Here is a 25,582-nt window from a genome sequence, read left to right as displayed (position 1 = left end):
TTAACATTCATAGAATTCAGACAGAAATGTTTGTTATAAATTCCTGTTACACTGTTTCTCTCTCTCTTGTTTTAATATTTGAATTATGAATTTCAAATGCTTTGGGTACAGATGTGATGTCTTCTGTATCATTTGTATCTTCCCTGGTGTTCACATTAGAAATGTGCATTAATATAAATGGAGATAGAAGGGCAAAATGAAGAATATAGTCAATGGTTCTGTAACATCTTTTATGTTGACAGGTAGTAACTGCACGAGTTGGGGTAAGAATTTAATAATATGAGCAACATTTGAATTATTTGGTTTTACACTTGAAATTTATATAATATTGTATATCAACTATACTTCAATTAAAAATATAAATAATTAAATAATAAATGGTCATATAACAGTTCCTTCTTACAAGAATAATAAAATATCCTGGCTTATGAATTAAATCACAAATATATCATTTCATTTGATAATTATTCACCAATTTTTGTTTTCAAACATGTTAAATGGAATACTTTAAAATAATTTGAACAGTGTATATCACAATCACATTAAAAAAATAATAAAGAACAATTAATTGTTAAATAGAAGGCATATTTTTCAGTAAAACTCTTTTAAGCAGGTAGACCAATGTTTATATGTTAATGGGAATATGCTACTTAGAACAATAATTTCAGTAAACTGCATGACCAATTTGTGTACAGAAATTCTGTGTTATGGGTGATTGTTTTACTCTCCCTCCATGTTCTGCACAGTAACCCTGTTTTTCTGCCTTGTATGCTTCCCCTGATCATCTCATCTGAGAACACTCTGTCCCTTCTTTTTGAAGTAGTTCCTTTCCAAGTCTATCCAGTACAAGTATGGTCATTTAATACAGCTATTTGAGCCCATAAGTTTCCCTGGAATTATCTCAATTGTTCTCATTTTGACCATTTGCTAGGACTTGGTAGTTTTAAATGAAGATTAAACATACAAACTTTGTAAAACTTTTTCTCCTCTCATGCTCTCACTGGCCTCCAGCTCCCTCCTCTCAGTCCCCAAATATGAGAAAAAAAATAGAAATACCATACATCTAATAAACTCCCTTCTATAAATTTACACAAAGAAAACAAAATCTCTAATTTAAAAAGATATATGTTCCCCCTATATTTATTGCCACATTATATTACAATAACCAAAATATGGAAGCAACCAAAGTGTCTGCCAATAAGTGAATAGAAAAAGAAGAGGTGGTACATATACACAAGGGAATATTATTCACCCAATAAAAATGAATTATGCCATTTGTGACAATATGGATAGACCTAGAGGGTACTATGCTAAGTGAAATTAGCCAGGTGGAGAAAGACAAATACAATGTTTTACTTATAAGTGAAATCTGAAAGCAAAAGAAAACAAAATGAACAAAACAGCAGTAGACTCATAGACACTGAGAAGTGCCTGGTAGTTTCCATGTGCGAGAGGTTGGGGTCAGTGAGTGGGGTGGGTAAAGGGAATAAAAAGACAAAATCTCAATCATAATATAAATTAGTCATGGTGGTGAGAGTACAGTGTAGAGAATATACTCAATAATTATACATCTTTGATAATCACAGGTAGTAAAAACAGTAGTTGGGGTGAGGACTTACCAGTGTATGTAACTGTTCAATCACTGTGTTATATAGTTGAAACCAGTATAATATTATCCATTCACTATGCTTCAATAAAAAAAAGTACACGTTTCCTGTTATGAAATAAAATCATGGGGAGTTAATAAACAGGTTAGTGACTATAGTCAATAGTATTGTATTACAGATCTGAAAGAGGCTAAAAAATAAATCTTAAACCTTCGCATCACAAGGGAAAAATCATACTTTGTATAAGTGTGACAGAGTGTAACTGGACTTACTGTGGTGCTCATTTCACAATGTGCACAAATGTGGACTTGTTATCTTGTACACCTGAAAGTAATGTTTTATGTCAATTATACTTCAATAAAAATAATAAAATATGTAGTAATAAAGTTAACAAGCATCTATATGATGAAATACCATAAATCACTGATGAAAGAAGTTGAGAAAGACACAAATTAAAATATTTCCCATATTCATGGTTCAGAAGAGGTAATGATGTTAAAATGTCAATCTGTATATTTAATGCAAATCTCATCAAAATTCTAATGGTAGTTTTTGCAGAATTAGAAAATCCTAAAATTCATGTGGAATCACAGATTACCCTAAACATCTAAAGTAATCTTGAGAAGGAAGCACATGGTGGAGACATCACGCTTCCTGATTTCAAACTATATTAATAACCAAAACAATGGTACTAACATTAAAATAAATGCACAGATAAGTGGAACAGAACCAAGAGCCCAGAAATAAGTCAATGCATATATGGTCAAATAACAGTTGACACAGGAGCCAAGATTACTTAATAAGAAAAATATAGAATCTTCAATTCTGGATATTCACGCACAACTGAATAAAACTGGACTCTACCCTAAACCACTTATGGAAGTTAACTGGAAATGTATTAAATACCTTAATATACTATCTAAAGCCATAAAACACCTAGAAGACAATATAGAGGAAAAGCAACTTACCATTACTGTGGGCAGTGGTTTATTTTGGATGTATCACCAAAAGCATAAACAACAAAAGCAAAAAATCAACAAGTTCTGCATCAACCCAAAAAGCGAAGCACAGCAAAAAAAATAATTAAAAAAATGGAAAGACAACCAACCAAGAAGAAAAGCATTTTCAAAACACATATTGGATGAGAGGTTAATATTCAAAATGCATATGCAACTCTTATGATTCAGTAGCAAAAATACAAACCCAATTAAAAAAATGACAAAGGACCTGAATAGACATTTTCCCATAGGCCAAAAGTAAATCATCAGGGACATGAAAATCAAAATCACAATGAGACATCATCTCACATTTGTTAGAATGGCTAACATCAAAAAGGAAAAAGATAACAAGTGTTGGTGAGGATGTGGAGAAAAGAGGGTCACAAAACTTGTATACTGTTGGTGCTAATGTAAATTGATACATACAGTATGGCAAACTATGGCATTTCCTCAAATATTTAAAAATACAATTTGATAAAGCACTACAGCTTATGGAAATTTAAATCTGGACTTCAAAGAGGTATCTGCACACATGTTTACTGCAGTATTATTCACTGCAGCAAACACCTGGAAATAACCTAAGTTTCTGTCCATGGCATGGATAAAAAATGTGGGATGCACATATATAATTTAATAAGTTAGAATAAAGAAGTAAACTGCCTTTTGTCATATTTGTTGACTTTGTGGGCATTATGTTAAAGGAAAGTCAGAGCAAGAGCAATGTTACATGAGCTCACTTGCATGTGGAACCTCAAGAAGGCAAACTCAAATCAGAGGTAGGTCACCGAGGGCTGAGGGGTGGGGAAATTGGGAGATATTGTTCCAAGGGTGCTAAATTTCAGTTATAAGATGACTGAGTTTTGGGAACAAATGCACAATGTGATGACTACTTTTAATAAATTAGTGTATACTTGATAGTTACTGAGATTGTATCTTAAATGTTCTCACCATACACACAACCACACACACACACACACACACTCTCAAGGTAACTACGGGAGGGAAAGCATGTTTCAACTCCCCTTAATAGTAAGCAATTCATAATACATAAGCATATCAATCAATTGTTATATATCTCAAGCTTATATAATGTTATACTTACAATTACAGTTAATAAATCTGGAAATTATAAAGTTTCTACAGAAGTACAAAATACCATAAAAATAGGAAGACATGAATATAAAATAAAATAATACTATATTTACACAGCTTAATGTCCAAACTTGTAATGAGGTAACAAATTAACACAATGTGTTGTGTAAGAATAGAAAAGTTGAAAATTAAGGGAAAAAACCCTTAATTGCCCCATACAGATGCCTCCCTGTGACAAAGCTGACAATGAAAGTTTTTTCTGCAGCTCTGGGTTGATTGAGAGCGATTTTATAAAGCACATGTATAAATTGATTTCAAAGGGACTACAGAACTAACATAGCAGAATATCTGCATGAATTTTTATAGGCATAAATATTTATTAAGTTCAAAGTGAAATATGAGATTTTATACATTCATCTTTCTAAAAGTTTATGTTTTCTGCTCACCATTAGAAGAAAAAATATAAGCTAAAATATAAGTATATGGGAAGATATTTGCTTTACATATATTGGGTAAACAACTGATATCCTAAACATATAAAGAATTCTAACAAATCAATGAATAAAGAGGGCTAGCTCTCCCTCCCCAACCTAAAAAAATACTGGCAGACAGTTATACATGATATCCAATATCTCATAACTATATAAAATGTGATACAGAAAACTCAGAGAAAGAGAAATGAAACTACAATGGAAAACTGCTCACTGTAATGGCTAAAAAAAAAAAGGACTGGCAATACCAAGGCTGGCAAGGATGTGCAACAACTTGCATGTAAGTTGGCATAAAATCTTTGGGAAAATGTTTGGTATTATGTGGTACAGCTCAACGTTTTTGTAACATCATCCAATAACTCCACTATGGTCTTTCCCAAACAGAAACGAAGGTTGAGTCCATTAAATGACAGATACAGAAATGCTGATAGCAGTTTAGTTCACAGTAGCTCCTAACCAGAAACAAACCAAATGCCTATCCAGAGCAGAATTAATAAGTATAGTATATTAATAGCATGACATATAACATAATATTGAACAGGAATGTATAAGGGATAAACACAATATAGATGAATCTCCAAAATATTATTAGGCCAAAGAAATATGATATAATGAACAAGGATATATTAAAGTAGTGATTACCTTTTTGGAGGTATTGATTGGAAGGAAGAAAAAGGGAGACTGCAGGGTTCTGGAATACTCTACATCTTGATCTTCATCATAGTTACATAGGCATTACATACGTAAAATTCACCAAGCTGTACACTTGAGATTTGTATTTATTGTATTAACTAAAAACTACCAAGTGTAAGTAAATTACCCCTTGAAGAAGATTTATTCAAAGTAACTCCCCACATCACATAACCTTACCATTCATGCTCTCTGATATACTGCCTCTACATTTTCTAGACATCTATGACAAACATATAAGCAGCAATTTTGGAAAATTTTTCTAAACTCAACACCAAAAATACCAAATAATCCAACTAAAAATGGGTAGAGAACAGGAACAGACATTTTTCCAAGGTGGCCAACAGGCACATGAAAAGATGCTCCACATCGTTTATCATCAGAGAAATGCAAATTAAAACCATAATGAGATATCACCTCACACCAGTAAGGATCGCCACCATCCAAAAGACAAACAGCAACAAATGTTGGCGAGATTGTGGAGAAAGGGGAACCCTCCTCCACTGCTGATGGGAATGTAAAGTGGTGCAGCCACTACAGAAAGCAGTGTGGAGGTTACTCAGAAAATGAAAAATAGAAATGTCATACAACCTAGTAACTGACTTCTAGGAATTTTATGAAATAAAATAAAATATATTTAAAATGATATGTATACCCTTATGTTTACTGCCACATTATTTATAATGGCCAAGATATGGAAGCAACCAAAGTGTCCATCAACAGATGAATGGGTAAAGAAGAGGTGGTGCATATGCACAATGGAATATTATTCAGCCACAAAAAGAAAGAAATCTTGCCTTTTGTAACAACATGGATGGACTTAGAGGGTATTATGGTATATGAAAAAGGCAGGCAGAGAAAGACAAATATCATGATTTCACTTATTTTTGGAATCTAAAAACAGAACTGAACAAAATGAACAAAACTGCAGTAGACTCATAGACATTGAAAGTGACTGGTGGTTACCATAGGGGAGGATTTGGGGTGGGTGCTGGGCTGCACAGGGGCCAGGAAGAAACACAGAATCTCAGTCACAATATAAGGTGGTCACAGGAATGTGAGTGCGGCACAGAAAATAGAGTCAATGGTTCTGTAACAGTTTTCTATGCTGACAGATAGTAACCGCACTAGTTGGGGTGAGGATTTAATAATGTGTGTAACAGTTGAATCACTGTGTTGTATACTTGAAACCAAGTAATATCGTATATCAACTATTTTTCAATTAAAAAAGGAAAACTTTTCCATGTAAAACATTATTAAGGAATCGAGATTAGGATCTCCCAAAGGCATTCAAAACAATAAAGATATGGATGCACATAATTTCCAAAGCCATTTGGGAATTATCACTGCATTATTGTTTTCATATTTGATTTCATTATGGTCAGATGACTGGTCTAAAATATTTCTATGAGTTATATTGTTCTTTTTACAAGTATATAGTAAATTTTTATTAGACTTTTACATTTGCTTACATATAATATTCATCCTGTTTTTTTCTTTGAGTTTCTTCCTATAAACTAGGCTCAATAATTGTCCTGTTTAAATATTTTATCCTTATCAAATTTAATAGGCTTAATATGCCACTTTCTAATTAATATATTCTAAAATATACCTTTCTGATGATAAATTAACCTGGGATAAAAAAATCAAATTTCCATGACTGAATTTAATTGTGTCAAGTTCAACCATCTTAAGAGATGAAAATACTTTTGATGGCATAATTGACAGAATATTAGCAATTACATTCCTTTTTTTATCATAATACTGGTTGAAGAGGTTAATGAACAAGGAAAACAAACTCTTACTCTTGAAAAGTTAACTTCCTTGTCTTCACATCCTTGTTTTCTGAGATTTGTAGAGTTTACTAGATAATCTCTGTGGACATGTGTCCAGGTTCTACACACACTGGTTAAAGTACTACCATAAACATGCACATGATATGGGTATTTCCCACTCATTGTGAAGATGGAGATTTCCTATATTGCTGTAAGACATTTGTTTTGGGATTGAAGTCTGCTGAAATAGTATTTATATCACAGACACACTGGATTGTCATTGGCCACAGAAGCTTTTTCAGCAGTTATTTCTCTCTGAATGTTTGAAACTGATTTCATTCCTTGTTCACTGTAGCTATAAGGAATTTAGGTTTGTCATAAAATTCTCTAAGCCAACTTGTTATGCAATCTCTGATGACAGCTTGGTTTTGAGGATCAGCACTTTCTGCCCTATGTGTCTGGCTCTGTCTTCATCTAACAGAAGAAATAGTCATGTTTCTCCTCTTTTCAAAGTCCTCAACACTTGAGAAGTGCCCATATTTTGTATGAGAAATAGCTCACAACTGCACATGTGCAGTCTGAAGGGACGCACACATCTTTTAAGAAACAGAGATTGAATCTTACTCAGCTTTGGTAGCACATTTAAAGTAAGCATGTTTATGTATTTGAGTTCATATCAATGGACCTCATATTTATCATTATTCAACGGAACCTTTAAACATCATTTTTCATCAGTTCCAAGAAAGAGAATTTAGTTGTGATATAAAACAGATTGGCCATTGTGACTACAACTAGAGTCTGGGGAAATACATATATTTGTGTGTGTGTGTCTATACATATACATAACTTAAATAAAAACTTGAATGAATTACAAAGGTTTGCCTTCAAACGCCAAGTAAAACAGGCTGGGAGAAAATGTAAAAACCATGACAATATAACACATTTAGGTGGTTCACTTCCCCCTTTGCCATGGGCTTGTATTTTAAATTACTGCTAAAGAGTGTTGTTCTCATTTGTCTGATAGCATCCCTACACTTAATTCTTAGAAATATATGGAAGAAAGGCATAGGAAACAATGTTCAAAGTAAATTACTGGAAATAAATAAAATGTGTCAGCTTGGGGGACAAGCTTCAAGGTCACATTTTAACATTTACTTGATGAGTGAGACTGGGAACAATGTTTAATTTTCCATCCCTCCATTTGCTCATTCAGAAAATGGGATTCAAAGCACTGACAGAGTTCTTACAGAATACAAAATAATCCATAAAAACTGCTTAGTGTGGGCAACTAAAGTGACCATAAATAGTGAATGGATAAAGAAGAGGTGGTGAACATATACAAGGGAATATTATATCATTCAGCCATAAAGAAGAAAGAAATCCTATTTTTGGCAATACGGATAGACCTTAAGTGTATTATGCTCACTGAAATAAGCCAGACAGAGAAAGAAAAATACCACATAATTTCACTTATTTGTGGAACACAAAAACAAAGCAGAACAGAATGAACAAAACAGCAGGAGACTCATAGACACTGAGAAGTGTATAGTGGTCACTGCGGGGGAGGGGTTAGGTGGGTGGGAGAGAGAGGGGGAGGGGATGAAGTGGTGCAGAACCTCAGTGTGACATCAGCTCATCACCGGGACAGTGGCGCGGCATGGGGAGCACAGCCGGTGCTGTGTAATGTCCTTCTGTGCTGACAAATTCTCATTACACTAGTTGTGGTGAGCACTTAATAATGTAGATAACTGTCAGATCCACTATACTGCATACTTGAGACCAATACCAGAGTACATCAATTACACTGCAATAAAATAGTTAACAAAAGACATACAAACACACAAAAAAGAAATGATATCTCTCAATACAGTCCAGACTCAATTCTTAACAACTTCCTATGATACCAATCAACAAACTTAACCTTCTGTTTACATATCGCTAAAGGAGAGGTAACTACAGTCGTATAAAATGTTAGTGACTTAATGAACTTAGATCCATTTGACACTGTGTAACCTTAAAGAGTGAGTTTACATTTGCTGAGGTTTTAAGTTTGAATGTTTCCCCAGCCACCTTTTCAAGGCTCCCTCGACCTCACTGTTCCTCAGACTGTAGACGAAGGGGTGAAGATAGTATACAATGCTAACAATCTTGTCATGATTAGCTTACCTGTAGGATTTGGGTCTCATGTAGATAAATAGAGTAGCTCCAAAAAAACAGTCCCACCAGAGCCAAATGTGAGGAGCAGGCAGCAAAAGCCTTTTTGCGGGCTTCCGTAGAACGCATCTGGACAAGAGCAGCCAGGATGAGACTGTAGGAGGTCAGGATGAGGGAAAACAGGACCAGGAGCATTAACACACAGCAGGGGTACGTGGCATACTCACAGACAGACGTGTCAGCACAAGCTAAACACACAAGAGCGGGTGCCTCACAGTCAATCTCATGAGCTCTGCAAAATGGGAAGCTCAGGGTGGCAGCAGCCTGCATGAGCCCATCAGCTGCCCCCAGGAACCAGGACCCCCAGGTCACTCTCAGGCATAATCGCCAGCTCATGAGGATGGGGTATCTCAGGGGGTGGCAAATAGCCACATAAGCTGTCATAGGACATCGTTGCTAAGAGAAAACTCTCTCCACCACCCAGTGTGAGGGAGACAAAGATCTGTAGCCCACAACCAGTGAGGGAGATGGACTTCCTGCCAGTCAAATAGTCAGCAGCTGTTTTGGCACAATAGTGGAGACCAGCATCATGTCCATGAGGGAGGCTGGCTCAGCAGTAAGTACATGGGCCTGTGCAGCCGGGGTCCCAGTGAATCAGGAGAAGCATGAGAGCGTTGCCAGTGAAAGAAGCAATGACTATTATCAGCACCACCGTGAAGAGGAGAAGGTGGCGTCTTGTGTATTTGAAGAGTCCTAGAAGATTGAAATCTGATGTGGTGTTTCTCTTCATGATTTCTGCTCGTGTGCCCCTGAAAATGGAAAATTAGAGAATGAAGGCGTTTTCCTCATTTAAAAACCTTGGTTTGACATCATGACGTCTGGGCAATACTGTATATAAAATCCAAGGTCCAGATTCAAACCCTACCTTCCACTTAGGATGGGTTGGAATCACTGCATAGGGGCTATAGCCAATACTATTACAATTTCTTTGTATGTTGGCATATCATAAGTATACTTACCATGATGAGCATTTAGTAATGCATATAATTGTTAAATCACTATGTTGTATGTGTGAAACCAATGCATTGTAGATTAACTATATCTCAGAAAAGTGAAAAAAATATTTTTTTCCTGATATTGTTCTACTTCTCTATGACTCATCTGCATACTTTATATGAGGACATACTATATACTTAACACAAAAACATAGTGATTAATTGAGATGATGGATCAAATTATATCAAAAATAGAAAAAACTATTGAGGACTATGTAATTACACTTGTTTATTTTTATATTATTTGTTCTATTAATATTCTTTCATTATGTACACTGAAACCAAATTCGCCAGTTGAGAAAATAAACATTTAGAAGTTTGTTCATTTATATTTGAGTTGCACTTAACTTTTCCAAATTTTGGAAATCTTAACATATTCAAATAAGGTTTTTAATATAAAATAGATTTTAATTGTTTTATTATGGATCTTAAGGACCACAGAATGGAGCGGATGAATATAAGTAAAACAAGATTTCTCTAGTGAAGGAAGATTATATTCCCAATAATTGATGAAAACATTCTTTCTCCACTCATTAAAAATTTTTTTTATTTCCCTGATTTTTAAAATGCAGATATCCCAGTTCACCAGTCCCTCCTCTGAAACCTTCAGTGTCTTCCCATCACACTTGAAATAAAAGGAAAATTATTTCCTGGTCTTCCGAGGGCTCGGAGACGTTGCCTGCAGCCCAGCTCTCCTCATGCATCACTGCCATGGAGACTCAGGATGACGAGGAAACGTGGCAGGGCCCGTGAGAGGGTCTGGATGTCCGTAAATGCTTGGCGAGAATATCAGGGGCTCAACAAGGAGTGAGGTGACTGAAAGACACAGAGGCAGTTTTAACACAATTCTATTACAAGGCATACATTTATAACGGAGCATAATTATTAGGCACAGATAAAGTATAAATATATTTGGAAAGAAAAAATGAATTTTATTTAAAAATATCTAACTTAGATATTTGGTTTGTCTTTTGAAGACAGCTTTTAATATTCAACAAAACAGATATATTTTCTTAGGAGACACAGCAGAAATGACTGAGCCCACAGAAATGAGCACAGCTTCACTAAGAAGGGTTTGCAGGTTAAGAGCTGTTATACCCTGAATATAATGAAGACTTTTCACTGCTACCGCTTGCCACACTCATAATAAGAACAAAACTTGTAAATTCTTAAAGAGCAAGATAGCACATAACTTCAAGAAGCCAATTATCTTGTATTAGCAGAAAAATGCACCAATGTACAACTTCTATACATGTACAGAATTGCAGATGTTTGAGATGGATAGTCCAGGAAGATTCATCAAAAGCTTTAGAAATGTCAATATCTCTAGAATATGCATGAATGCGTTCATCTTACCTGGGCACAGTCCGTTATCAGAGGAGGAGGTGGGAAGCAGATGCACAGGGACAAAATGCAGTCGGTGGGGAATTTAGTGGACTGAGCATCTGGATAGTCCCATTGGAGGATTTCAGGGTTTTTTTTCCAGTTCGATAGGTCTGTTGCTGAGTATACCGATGTGTACAAACAGACAAGTCAGTGTTGGAAGTTTGGGAAGAGAAGAGCACATATGACACAGTCACTGGGGGGAATGGAGGAGTGAACAGATGTGTAGACGGGCTTCTCCACAGCACTGTGCTCACAGGGGAGGTCACTGGTCATGAATTTTAGGGTGGTGACATTACATGCTATTTATTTAACAGCCCCTTTAGTGTGTGGAATCTTATGTTTGGCAGGTGAATGCTGGCTTTACCAGAACTGGGTCTGACAATGAATTACATGAAAGTGAAGGAAAGGGGACATGTTGAATGTATAGAGGAGAAAACGGTTACAGTGGCTGAGCATGGTGTCCAACTAGGCAGGAAAGGACATCGATGGAGGTGTGGGCTAGCTCAACCCAGGACTTTACAAGCACACACATGCACATAAACATGGCAGAAAGTACCCACAAATATTGTTTGATGGGAGAATAAGCTTTCCCAAGATGTCACAGGAGATATGCTCTGTCTGACTTCTTTTTCAGACAATGCCCACAGATGGGAAAAGAAAGGCATTTGCTTCCATATATGCTGGAATTTTTGTTAGCTTTGTTGTTTTGTTAGTTTCTGAGTTTGGTTTCAAAGTCCTTTCTAGCCTGTATCTGTGGCCTGAGGCTTCTTCTGGATGTCAGAGAACCTAACAAATTGAATTTGCTGGGTATCTTTCCAAAATCTAATATCCACATTTGGCCTCTGATATCAAATGTAGTATAAAAGTGCGATGAAATTGTGTATTTGTTCCTCTAAAATGCTGTCCATAAAGAGCTCAGCTATTTTTAACAATTAGTCTCTGAAGTTCCAAACATCAACAGTTATTAATACTTCCATGCTTCAGGTACGGTGCTTTCCCAAAATGTTTCCCCTCCCCTCCACAGGGAACGGGGCCCCAGAATGTGTCCACTGTCACTGAGTTCCAGCTGCTGGGATTCCAGAGCCTGCCTGAGCGGCAGACCCTGCTCTTTGCCATTTTCCTGTTCATCTACTTCCTCACAGTCACGGGGAACGTCGTCATCATCTCAGTGGTGATCCAGGACCAGCGACTGCGCTTGCCTATGTACACGTTCCTCCAGCACCTGTCCTTCCTGGAGGTCTGGTACACGCCCTCTCCAGGCCACCCTGCTGTCAGGGGGTCGCGCCATCTCCTTCCCAGCCTGTATGGCACAGCTTTACTTCTTCGTGTTTCTCGGAGCCACTGAGTGCTTTCTTCTGGCCACAATGGCGTATGACCGGTACCTGGCCATCTGCAGCCCGCTGCACTGCTCTCCCCTGATGGGTGCTGAGCTCTGTACCAAGCTGGTGGCGATCTCCTGGTCGGCAGGGGTCGGCACAGGGTTTCTGCCCTCCCTGATTTCCAAGTTGGATTTCTGTGGGTCTAACCAGATGGATCATTTCTTCTGTGACCTCCCTCCCCATGTGCAGCTCTCATGTTCTGGGGCTCACACCACTGAGATGGCCATCAGTGTCCTGTCGATCGCGGTGCTGTGCATTTGTTTTTCTCTTACACTTGTGTCCTGCGTCTTCCATACTGAGGATTCCTTCAGCCTCTGGCCAGATGAAGACATTTTCCACATGTGGCTCCCACTTAGTTGTTGTCAGTATATATTATGGGACCATGATCTCCACGTATGTTCCCCCCACACCCATCTGTCCCCTGAAATCAGCAAGATCATTTCTGTGTTTTACACCGCGGTCACCCCATTGTTGAACCCTGTTATCTATAGTTTGCGGAACAAAGACTTAAAAGCAGCCATTAGAGAAGTCAGGAGAAGGACGCGCGATGTCTGTGGAGTGAGTCAAGGGAAGTTCCTTGGTGGACTGAGTTCAGGGATAAGTGGGTGGCATACTCGGGGCCTCCAAACCTGGACCCCGCTGCTGACCCTGCACCGAGTCCCACAACTTGTTCATGGCCCCGTGCCAGCGGCAGCTCAGGAGGCTGACCACCTTCATCAAGTCACTTCGGGGGCAATGTTGTCCTTAGAAGCTTTCTTCTGCCCTCTGGTGGGAATCTGACTGTACGATCCCAGGGTGTGATGACATGCACATTATTTTCAGATTCTACAGTACGACTTCTCTGGAGCTCATAAAGCCTATGTGCAGAAAGTCACACATCCTTTAAGCACTGCTTGAGCCTGGCCCTGCAGACTCAATTCCTCATGCTCTGGTGTTTCTTAAATATCTATGGAATGAATGAGTGGAAAAAGAAAAGACATATGAATGTGTGTTGACTGAAATTATTTTTTAGCAACAGAAAGAAGGACATACTTTTGAAGTGCTAAAGACTTATCTATAGTAACTTAGACTTTTTCATGTTTCTTGTTTAATGAAATTCTAGGAAAGGAAGGAAGGGAGGAAGGGAAAAAGAGGGATAGGAGGAAGGAGAGAGACAGGTGGAAAGAGAGGGAGAAGGAGAAATCCAGAAAGAACAGGAAGGAAGGCAAAGAAGAATCCAAAGTATTACATGTGTTTATAAGCCTTGGGAGTCAAAGGCTATACATTAAGAAGCTTAATCATTTTTGTATTTTCCTCTATTCAGCCAAAACTGAGAAAACCTCTACAAATCCTGCCCATTACTATACCCATTTATTCCATGTATTTTTTTGATTCTCTGGTATATGCCAGTCCCTTACTGCAGTCTGGTCCCCAAGGACACAGTGATACAGAAATGACCGAGGGAAACATTGCCTTAATGGAGCCTCTGTTGTGAAGGGGAAAATAATATGCAACCCCTCACCTGGGGATACTCGATTACTCCTGTTTGTGGTGACTGCTGTGAAGCAAAGTGCAGACTTGTACGTGAACGCAGAACAATAAGGTCTGAATCCACACAGAAAGCTTCTGCTCCCGTAGGGCTCTAACCTGTACTTCAGGGATGAAGAGAATAAGAACGGCAGTAGTGGCCCACGCAGAGAAGATGGTATGAATGGCAGGAGAGGATCCTGGGGACCCTGGGGATGGAGGAGGGAGGTGAGGGTGGAGAGAAAGGCCAGAGCTGGTCCACACAGGGCGTGAAAAGCCCTGTCGGGTTTTTGGATATTACATTGAGAAAAATGATCGATTATCAATGGCATCAATTGGGAATGATGTGATACATCTTTTATTTGAAAATCAGACTGATTTTTAAAGAAAAGACAGAGCTAGCAAGAGTGGCTGGACCCAAATGAAGCGGAGCCCGTGTGGGACTGGAGGCCGGCCTGGCTTCAGGTCTGGAGATGGACGCCCGCATAGGAAGAGCCCCTCAGACGGAGAAGTTAGGGGAGGCACTCGCTCGTTCCCGTGCAGGGGGCCAGTCGGCGGGCTCCTCTCAGACCTGCGGTGTTTCCTCCATCTTCCTCTGAGCTTCGGGGATAAGTCACCTCTGACCCTTTAGCTCATGTAACTTCCTCTCACCACAGGCCCCTGGCTCTTTTTACCTTCCCTTCCAGCCCTCAAGTTCCTTCTTCCTCCTGGCACTGGACGTGGGAGGACTGCTGTTAGTCCCTATCAGACCCTTAATATCTGTTTCAGATGTTGGGTAGAAGGAACACCATTCCTTGGAATCAGAGGACAGGAGCTGGGTGATAGAGATAGGAGAGCGTTACTGGTCTGGGCTTTCAGGCAGAATATCAAACAATAACATATCTTACCTTATAAATCTTCACTTCCAGTAAGTATATTGATTGTGCCTTGTATTTAACAAACACCTTTCCAAAAGTTTCTTTCTGATTGTAAATGGTAGGTACCTGGCTCTGCATATTGGGAGGAAAACATTATTGATCCACATATAAGGAGCCTTAAGAACTTATGCCAGATGGATATTTGGATGTTTGAATGTGGAGCTCAGAGGAGTAACCTGGCTGAGAAATATGAAAGTTTTCAACATATTGATCATATATGAAAACATGGGAATGAGTAAGATTTACTAGGGAAAGTGTAAACCAAAAAAGAAAATGAGATTAACAGAGAGAAGTACAGAAATCACACTTGACTAGGGGCGGAAGATGGCGGCGTGAGTAGAGCAGCAGAAATCTCCTCCCAAAACAACATATATCTATGAAAATATAACAAAGACAACCCTTCCTAGAATAAAGACCAGAGAACACAGGACAATATCCAGACCACATCAGCACGTGAGAGAACCCAGCGCCTCGCGAAGGGGGTAAGATACAAGCCCCGGCCCCGCGGGAGCCGAGCACCCCTCCCCCCAGCTCCCGGCGGGAGAAGAATAGGCAGAGCGGGAGGGAGACGGAGCCCAGGACTGCCGAACACCCAGCCCCAGCCATCCGGGCCAGAGCGCAGACACAGTACGTGCCCAGGGAGCCCTGGATGCTAGGGAAACAGGGCAGCAAGAACAGTGAGCGGGCACTGGTGGCCGGGTGCCGGAGGACATAAGAAAAGCACGCGACCATTTATTTTTTTTATTTTTTGCTTTTTTGCTGTTTTGTTTTGGTGAGCACTTTTTGGAAGTCTTAAAGGGATAGGGACCCCACAACTAGGGACAGGGCAGCAAGACCGGTGAGCAGAGGCCTTAGGCTGGCACCAGAGAATAAAGTAAAACAAGTGACCACCTTTTTTTTTAATTAAAAAAAATTTTTTTTTTTAAATTTAAAAAATTTTTCTTTTTTTTTTGGTGGTCGTTTTGTTTTGGCGGGTGCTTTTTGGAAGTCTTAAAGGGGCAGGGCGGGTCACTTAATCCAGAGGTAGGGAATCTGGGGATCTCTGGGCACCCTAACCCCTGGGCTGCAGGGAGCAGGGAGGCCCCTTGCGGAGATAAATAGCCTCCCAGCAGCTCCTGCTCCAACGCGACTCCACCATTTTGGAGCAGCTGCCCGAGCCAGGCCACGCCCACAGCAACAGCGGAGATTAACTCCATAGCAGCCGGGCAGGAAGCAGAAGCCCTGTCTGCGCACAGCTGCGCAGCACAAGCCACTAGAGGTCGCTGTTCTCCAGGAGAGGAGGGCCAAAAACCAACAAGAAAGGAAGTTCTTCCAGCCATCACTCGTCCCAGCTCTGCAAACTATTCCTATCACCATGAAAAGGCAAAGCTACAGGCAGACAAAGATCACAGAGACAACACCAGAGAAGGAGACAGACCTAACCAGTCTTCCTGAAAAAGAATTCAAAATAAGAATCATAAACATGCTGACAGAGATGCAGAGAAATACGCAAGAGAAATGAGATGAAGTCCGGAGGGAGATCACAGATGCCAGAAAGGAGATCACAGAAATGAAACAAACTCTGGAAGGGTTTATAAGCAGAATGGATAGAATGCAAGAGGCCATTGATGGAATTGAAATCAGAGAACAGGAACGCATAGAAGCTGACATAGAGAGAGACAAAAGCATCTCCAGGAATGAAACAATATTAAGAGAATTGTGTGACCAATCCAAAGGGAACAATATCCGTATTATAGGGGTCCCAGAAGAAGAAGAGGAAAAGAGATGGAAAGTATCTTAGAAGAAATAATTGCTAAAAACTTCCCCAAACTGGGGAAGGAAATAATTGAACAGACCACGGAAATACACAGAACCCCCAACAGAAAGGATCCAAGAAGGACAACACCAAGACACATAATAATTAAAATGGCGAAGATCAAGGACAAGGAAAGAGTTTTAAAGGCAGCTAGAGAGAAAAAGGTCACCAATAAAGGGAAACCCATCAGGCTAACATCAGATTTCTCAAAAGAAAAAATACAGGCTAGAAGAGAATGACATGATATATTTAATACAATGAAACAGAAGGGCCTTGAACCAAGGATATTGTGTCCAGCACGACTATCATTCAAATATGACGGTGGGATTAAACAATTCCCAGACAAACAAAAGCTGAGGGAATTTGCTTTCCACAAACCACCTCTACAGAACATCTTGCAGGGACTGCTCTAGATGGGAGCACTCCTAGAAAGAGCACAGCACAAAACACCCAACATATGAAGAATCGAGGACAAGGAACAAGAAGGGAGAGAAGAAAAGAATCTCCAGACAGTGTATATAACAGCTCAATAAGCGAGCTAAGTTAGGCAGTAAGATACTAAAGAGGCTAACCTTGAACCTTTGGTAACCACGAATTTAAAACCTGCAATGGCAGTAAGTACATATCTTTCAATAGTCACCCTAAATGTTAATGGGATGAATGCACCAATCAAAAGACACAGAGTAACAGAAAGGATAAAAAAGCAAGACCCACCTATATGCTGCTTACAAGAAACTCACCTCAAACCCAAAGACATGTACAGACTAAAAGTCAAGGGATGGAAAAACATATTACAAGCAAACAACAGTGAGAAGAAAGCAGGGGTTGCAGTACTAATATCAGACAAAATAGACTTCAAAACAAAGAAAACAACAAGAGATAAAGAAGGACACTACATAATGATAAAGGGCTCAGTCAAACAAGAGGATATAATCATTCTAAATATATATGTACCCAACACAGGAGCACCAGCATATGTGAAACAAATACTAACAGACCTAAGTGGGATACAGACTGCAATGCATTCATTCTAGGAGACTTCAACACACCACTCACCCCAAAGGATAGATCCATTGGGCAGAAAATAAGTAAGGACACGGAAGCACTGAACAACACAGTAGAGCAGATGGACCTAGTAGACATCTATAGAACTCTACATCCAAAAGCAACAGGATATACATTCTTCTCAAGTGCACATGGAACATTCTCCAGAATAGACCACATACTAGGCCACAAAAAGAGCCTCAGTAAATTCCAAAAGATTGAAATCCTACCAACGAACTTTTCAGATCACAAAGGCATAAAACTAGAAATAAACTGTACAAAGAAAGCAAAGAGGCTCACAAAAACATGGAGGCTTAACAACACGCTCCTAAATAATCAATGGATCAATGACCAAATCAAAATGGAGATCCAGCAATATATGGAAACAAATGACAAAAACAACACTAAGCCCCAACTTCTGTGGGACACAGCAAAAGCAGTCTTAAGAGGAAAGTATATAGCAATCCAAGCATATTTAAAAAAGGAAGAGCAATCACAAATGAATGGTCTAATGTCACAATTATGGAAAATGGAAAAAGAAGAACAGATGAGGCCTAAGGTCAGCAGAAGGAAGGACATAATAAAGATCAGAGAAGAAATAAATAAAATTGAGAAGAATAAAACAATAGCAAAAATCAATGAAACCAAGAGCTGGTTTTCGAGAAAATAAACAAAATAGATAAGCCTCTAGCCAGACATATTAAGAAGAAAACAGAGTTAACACAAATCAACAGTATCAGAAACGAGAAAGGAAAAATCATGACGGACCCCACAGAAATACAAATAATCATTAGAGAATACTATGAAAACCTATATGCTAACAAGCTGGGAAACCTAGGAGAAATGGACAACTTCCTAGAAAAATACAACCTTCCAAGATTGACCCAGAAAGAAACAGAAAATCTAAACAGACCAATTACCAGTAACGAAATTGAAGCGGTAATCAAAAAACTACCAAAGAACAAAACCCACGGGCCAGATGGATTTACCTCAGAATTTTATCACACTACAGGGAAGACATAATACCCATTCTCCTTAAAGATTTCCAAAAAATAGAGAAGGAGGGGATACTCCCAAACTCATTCTATGAAGCTAACATCACCCTAATACCAAAACCAGGAAAAGACCCCACCAAAAAAGAAAACTAAAGACCAATATCCCTGCTGAACGTAGATGCAAAAATACTCAACAAAATATTAGCAAACCGAATTCAAAAATACATCAAAAGGATCGTACACCATGACCAAGTGGGATTCTTCCCAGGGATGCAAGGATGGTACAACATTCGAAAGTCCATCAATATCATCCACCACATCAACAAAAAGAAAGACAAAAACCACATGATCATCTCCATAGATGCTGAAAAAGCATTTGACAAACGTCAACATCCATTCATGTTAAAAACTCTCAGCAAAATGGGAATAGAGGGCAAGTACCTCAACATAAAAATGCCATCTATGATAAACCCACAGCCAACATTATATTGAACAGCGAGAAGCTGAAAGCATTTAATCTGAGATCGGGAACTAGACAGGGATGCCCACTCTCTCCCCACTGTTATTTAACATGGTACTGGAGGTCCTAGCCACGGCAATCAGACAAAACAAAAAAATACAAGGAATCCAGATTGGCAAAAAAGAAGTTAAACTGTCACTATTTGCAGATGTCATGATACTGTACATAAAAAACCCTAAATACTCCACCCCAAAACTACTAGAACTGATATCGGAATACAGCAAAGTTGCAGGATACAAAATCAACACACAGAAATCTGTGGCTTTCCTATATACTAACAATGAACCAACAGAAAGAGAAATCAGGAAAACAACTCCATTCACAATTGCATCAAAAAAAATAAAATACCTAGGAATAAACCTAACCAAAGAAGTGAAAGACTTATACTCTGAAAACTACAAGTCACTCTTAAGAGAAATTAAAGGGGACACTAACAGATGGAAATGCATCGCATGCTCGTGTCTAGGAAGAATTAATATCGTCAAAATGGCCATGCTGCCCAAAGCAATATACAGATTTGATGCAATCCCTATGAAACTACCAGCAACATTCTTCAATGAACTGGAACAAATAATTCAAAAATTCATATGGAAACACCAAAGACCCCAAATAGCCAAAGCAATCCTGAGAAAGAAGAATAAAGTAGGGGGGATCTCACTCCCCAACTTCAAGCTCTACTATAAAGCCATAGTAATCAAGACAATTTGGTACTGGCAAAAGAATAGAGCCACAGACCAATGGAACAGACTAGACAATCCAGACATTAACCCAGACATATATGGTCAATTAATATTTGATAAAGGTGCCATGGACATACAATGGCGAAATGACAGTCTCTTCAACAGATGGTGCTGGCGAAACTGGACAGCTACATGTAGGAGAATGAAACTGGACCATTGTCTAATCCCATATACAAAAGTAAACTCAAAATGTATCAAAGACCTGAATGTAAGTCATGAAACCATTTAACTCTTGGAAGAAAACATAGGCAAAAACCTCTTAGACATAAACATGAGTGACCTCTTCTTGAACATATCTCCCTGGGAAAGGGAAACAACAGCAAAAATGAGTAAGTGGGACTATATTAAGCTGAAAAGCTTCTGTACAGCAAAAGACACCATCAATAGAACAAAAAGGATCCCTACAGTATGGGAGAATATATTTGAAAACGACATATCTGATAAATGCTTGACGTCCAGAATATATAAAGAGCTCACACACCTCAACAAACAAAAAACAAGTAACCCAATTAAAAAATGGGCAGAGAAACTGAACAGACAGTTCTCCAAAAAAGAAATACAGATGGCCAACACACACATGAAAAGATGCTCCACATTGCTAATTATCAGAGAAATGCAAATTAAAACTACAATGAGGTATCACCTCACAACAGTAAGGATGGCTGCCATCCAAAAGACAAACAACAACAAATGTTGGCGAGGCTGTGGAGAAAGGGGAACCCGCCTACACTGCTGGTGGGAATGTAAGTTAGTTCAACCATTGTGGAAAGCAGTATGGAGGTACATCAAAATGCTCAAAACAGACTTACCATTTGACCCAGGAATTGCACTCCTAGGAATTTACCCTAAGAATGCAGCAATCAAGTATGAGAAAGATCAGTGCACCCCTATGTTTATCGCAGCACTATTTACAATAGCCAAGAATTGGAAGCAACCTAAATGTCCATCGATAGATGAATGGATAAAGAAGATGTGGTACATATACACAATGGAATACTACTCAGCCATAAGAAAAGGGCAAATCCTACCATTTGCAGCAACATGGATAGAACTGGAGGGTATTATGCTCAGTGAAACAAGCCAAGCGGAGAAAGAGAAATACCAAATGATTTCACTTATCTGTGGAATATAAGAACAAAGGAAAAACTGAAGGAACAAAACAGCAGCAGAATCACAGAAATCAAGAATGGACTAACAGGTACCAAAGGGGAAGGGACTGGGGAGGATGGGAGGTTAGGGAGGGATAAGGAGGGGGAGAAGTAGGGGGGTATTAAAATTAGCATGCATGGGGGGGTAGGAGAAAAGGGAGGGCTGTACAACACAGAGAAGGCAAGTAGTGATTCTACAACATTTTGCTATGCTGATGGACAGTGACTGTGAAGGGGTTTATAGGGGAGACCTGGTATAGGGGAGAGCCTAGTAAACATAATATTCTTCATGTAAGTGTAGATTAGTGATACCAAAAACAAAACAAAACAAAACAAAAACAGGGCAGTTCCTGTGTGGTAACCTCCAATGATTTCTACACAAGGGTATAAAGGGCATATAAAAGTGTAGGCAAAGGGTCTGTTTGCGTTTATACAGAAGATCAAAGCCTAATTGGGCTACCCCGAAAATGAACTAAGATACGATATGAAAGAGAACTTCCAACATCAGCACACTCTGGAAGACTCATGCCAGAAGATGCTCATCAAAAAACCCCAACAAAGATCCACGCACTGCTACAGCTGTAGATGCACTCATCCCACCAGCTCCTGGACTTGCCATGGGAATGATGAAGGAGATATCTAAGCTGGCCTATGCATACAGTAAAACAACAAATTTGACTAGATCTATACTGTTGGAACTCAACCAAGAATTAGGAGAAGTGCAAATTGTAGCGCTCCCAAATCTTACAACTACAGACTATTTACTGTTAAAAGAAAATACGGGATGTGAACATTCCCCAGGAATGGGTTGTTTTAATTTGTCTGATTTCTCTCAGACTGTTCAAGTTCAGTTGGACAATATCCACCATATCATAGATAAGTTTTCACAAATGCCTAAGGTGCCTAACTGGTTTTCTTGATTTCACTGGAGATGGTTGGTAATTACAGATATGCTTTGGTTATGTAACTATACTCCTATTATGTTAATGTGTGTGCGCAGTTTAAGTAGTAGCTTAAAACTTATACATGCTGAAGTTGCTCTACAAGAGGATATGTCAAAGAAATAATCACTCTTCCCAGGTTTTCTTCCGCCTGCTACTTCTATAGCTTTTCTTCTTCCTTCCTAATTACAACCCTTAAATAGAATTTGTGCCTCATATCAAATTTACCGAGTATCATAATTCTTCCAAGTGGTAAAGATACCTCAAGACAAATGCTGGGCATAGAAGTTATAGGGCATAAATATGCAAAGAAATAAAAAGGTAACCATTTCAAACAATAAGGCTTCTCTCTCATTTACCAACTTTACATTTCCCTGTATGGCCCCGGAAGATGACTGGTTAGCCAGAGACGGGTAAGATTCCTCAAGGGAGGAACAACCTAAGACAGGCACAGTCGCAGGGGGGTCATCAGGTGAGAAATTGGGGATCAACAGAGGTGAGGCTTAGAACTTCACCCCCCCTGTTCTGAGAGAAATCTTCTGCATACGTGGATGTTTTATTGCCCTTGTCTAGCTTGGATTAACACATAGTCTACAGGCACACACCTGATCATCTACATTTGCTCTCTTACAACACTAAACTCTGTTTTCTACCTTTATCTTGTATCTACCTACCACTTCAGCATTTTATTAAAAATAATAATAATAGAGAAATGTGGTATCCACATATAAATCAAGTATAAAAACCAAATGAGTATTCATATTTGAACTGACTGTTTATAGTTCATAATGCATGAGCAAAACCGAAAGTTTCTGTGATGACTGCCCTTGTACTGTTCACTATGTAACTTATTCATTATGTAAGAATTTGTTCTCCATGTAAGAACTTGTTTGTTATGCCTCAGAAGATTGGAGACTGATGAAAATTAGGCTTGGGGTGGATTAATGATTGTGCATTGAGCATTGACTCCCCTATACAAAATTTTATTGTCATTAACAACCATTTGATCAATAAATATGAGAGAAGCCCTCGCAAAAAAAAAAAAAAAAAAAAACAGAGAGAAGTACAGAGCATGGAGGAATTTAAAACACAAATTTTAAGTATAGAATAGGAACCTGAAAAAAGACTATGAATTTGTCATAGAATGGACCAGGAAAACTCTGGAAGTTTCCATAAAGTCCATTCCTACTACTATGAACAAATCCCCGCAATGGCATTTTTACCATTGAAACCAAACAATACATAGTTTTCCTGGATGTTGTTGAAAAAATAATCATCTAATAATCATGTGGTTGATATGTCTGTTAAGGGCACAGAATAAAAATGACACATTGATTATGATATAAATGTCAGAGTTTGGTCAAATATTATCACTTTACCAATAATTTAATGGTGGCAAAGAAAGAGTATTGATATTCAGCTGTGCAAAAAGAGGGAAAAAATCCATTTTCATGAAAATCATGGAAAAAAGACATTACTAACATCCCTTTAAACTTTATTCTTCTTAACCACTGAGTAACACAGGTTTTATTACAAAGATAAGAAAACTGAATGACATGTGCAAAAAATTTTCTGTTGGACGCCTAATCTTCTAACCTATTCATAAGTTTTGGGTTTTTTTACTAACTGGATATGAGGAATGTATTTAAAAATCTATTTTCTGTCCCATCTCTAAGCTTTCTCTTCTCACCTTTAAGGTTTTAGTCTGTGTCTCAAAGAATGAGTCCAACTCAGTGTATTTTTAAACTTGAATTTAGTTCATTAAAAATACTTAAAAAAAAAACCCAACACTTTCTGATTACTGAAGACCATCTCCTAAATGACCCCTATCCACACACACACACAGGGAGAGCATTGCAGAGATGGCATCACCCATGTCATCACCAACTGACATGTAGTTCCCTGATGTAAGTAATTATTTGCTCCTGTCTGGGGCAAACAAAGCTAATGGTGAACTTAAACCACATGATTGCAGCCACATCCTGACACATTCTTGTGTGGTCATGTGTCTCTTCTCCTAAAGATTCATTACCCCAAAATCCACCATGTCAGAAGAACTGGGTATGCCCTTTTGCTGTCGTGGGCTGTCACCCCTTGGTGGCTCTTTGCGACCCTCTGCTGGGCCCTGTGACTCTGACCAGCTCACGCCTTCGCGTCGTCCTCTCCCGGCGGGTTGGCTCTGTCCTCATCTGCCCACCCACTGTCCCGAAGGCAGGGCTGCCTCCCTGTGGTGAAAAGTGACCGGTCACGTTTTTGTGACAGCGTCCCAGTCTCCACGGGGCTGCACCTGCATCCGTGCCCCTGACCTGGTGCACTTCCTTAGCCCACCGTCCCACTGCTCAGCTCCCTCTTCCTCACCGTGGTTCCGTGTCTATACCATCTCCACCATTCTGAGGATAACACCCAGGTCAAGGTCAGCACGAAGCCTGGGCCACCTGCTCCTCTCCCTTCACCATGGTCCCCTCAGGCTGCGGTATCTCCTTCTCTGTCTATACCTGCTGCTCCCAGAAAAGCAGCCTGCATCTCAGCAAGATCCTCTTCCTATTCTCCAGCATCACCTCAGTGCTGAAGCCCTTTATCCTCAGCCTGCATGAATGTATGAAAGATGCTCTGAAGGACAACTTGGCCAAGGGCCCAACCTTCCCCAAGGAGATCTGGTCCAAGTGACAAGATCTTTGAGAATCATCTTAATCCTGGTGACACTCAACTTTACCAATGATCCAGAAAGTCCCAAGATGCTTGTTAATTAATAGAAAATATAAGCTATAAAAGTATCTTTAATTTTAATGTCAAAGTTTACTGATTTCATGAACATGACAGATTTGAAGGTTGTGTTACAATAATTAAACTTTTCATTTGTAGTTGTACATAGGTGGTGGGAGGTAGTAGTAATTGAAGTAATAGTATAGTTTAGAGTAAAGCTCAATTTCACGTATCACTTGGTTGAGAAAATGTATTATATATATATACATATATATATTTAATTTCACACATTTGGATTATAGAGAGGAAAATATCCAGTACACTGTTCCACCTCTTCAGAACATCTTCTACCCAACATGCAGACACACACACACACACACACTTAACACAGGAATTCCATGTTGGAATAGAATTTCAGATGTTTTAATATGGGCTTGAACTCTATTCTACTTTTGACATTCTGTTTTATTCTTCATTTCAGTTCAGTTTTACTTATTATATTGATCCTTAGATTAAAAGCTTCTAAATAAAGTGCTTACAGATATTTCTGTATATCAATTTGTTTTCTATATGTCATGGTTTCCTCAAGTACAAGTATTTTGTACTTCAGTGTCAGAGTCACTTAGGAAAATCGAATACCAACATT

At 38.9% G+C, this 25,582-nt stretch overlaps 2 pseudogenes; one reads left to right on the top strand and one right to left on the bottom strand.

Annotated features, from left to right (window-relative positions):
• Positions 1 to 8,680: 8,680 nt before the first annotated feature.
• On the bottom strand, positions 8,681 to 9,597 carry LOC130680179 (olfactory receptor 2T12-like; annotated as a pseudogene).
• A 989-nt stretch (positions 9,598 to 10,586) lies between these two features.
• Positions 10,587 to 24,827, top strand: LOC118934987 (olfactory receptor 11L1-like; annotated as a pseudogene).
• Positions 24,828 to 25,582: the final 755 nt, after the last annotated feature.

Source organism: Manis pentadactyla, chromosome 13 (assembly GCF_030020395.1).
Source record: "Manis pentadactyla isolate mManPen7 chromosome 13, mManPen7.hap1, whole genome shotgun sequence".
Classification (NCBI taxonomy): domain Eukaryota; kingdom Metazoa; phylum Chordata; class Mammalia; order Pholidota; family Manidae; genus Manis; species Manis pentadactyla.
This window is presented reverse-complemented; position numbering and strand designations above follow the sequence as displayed.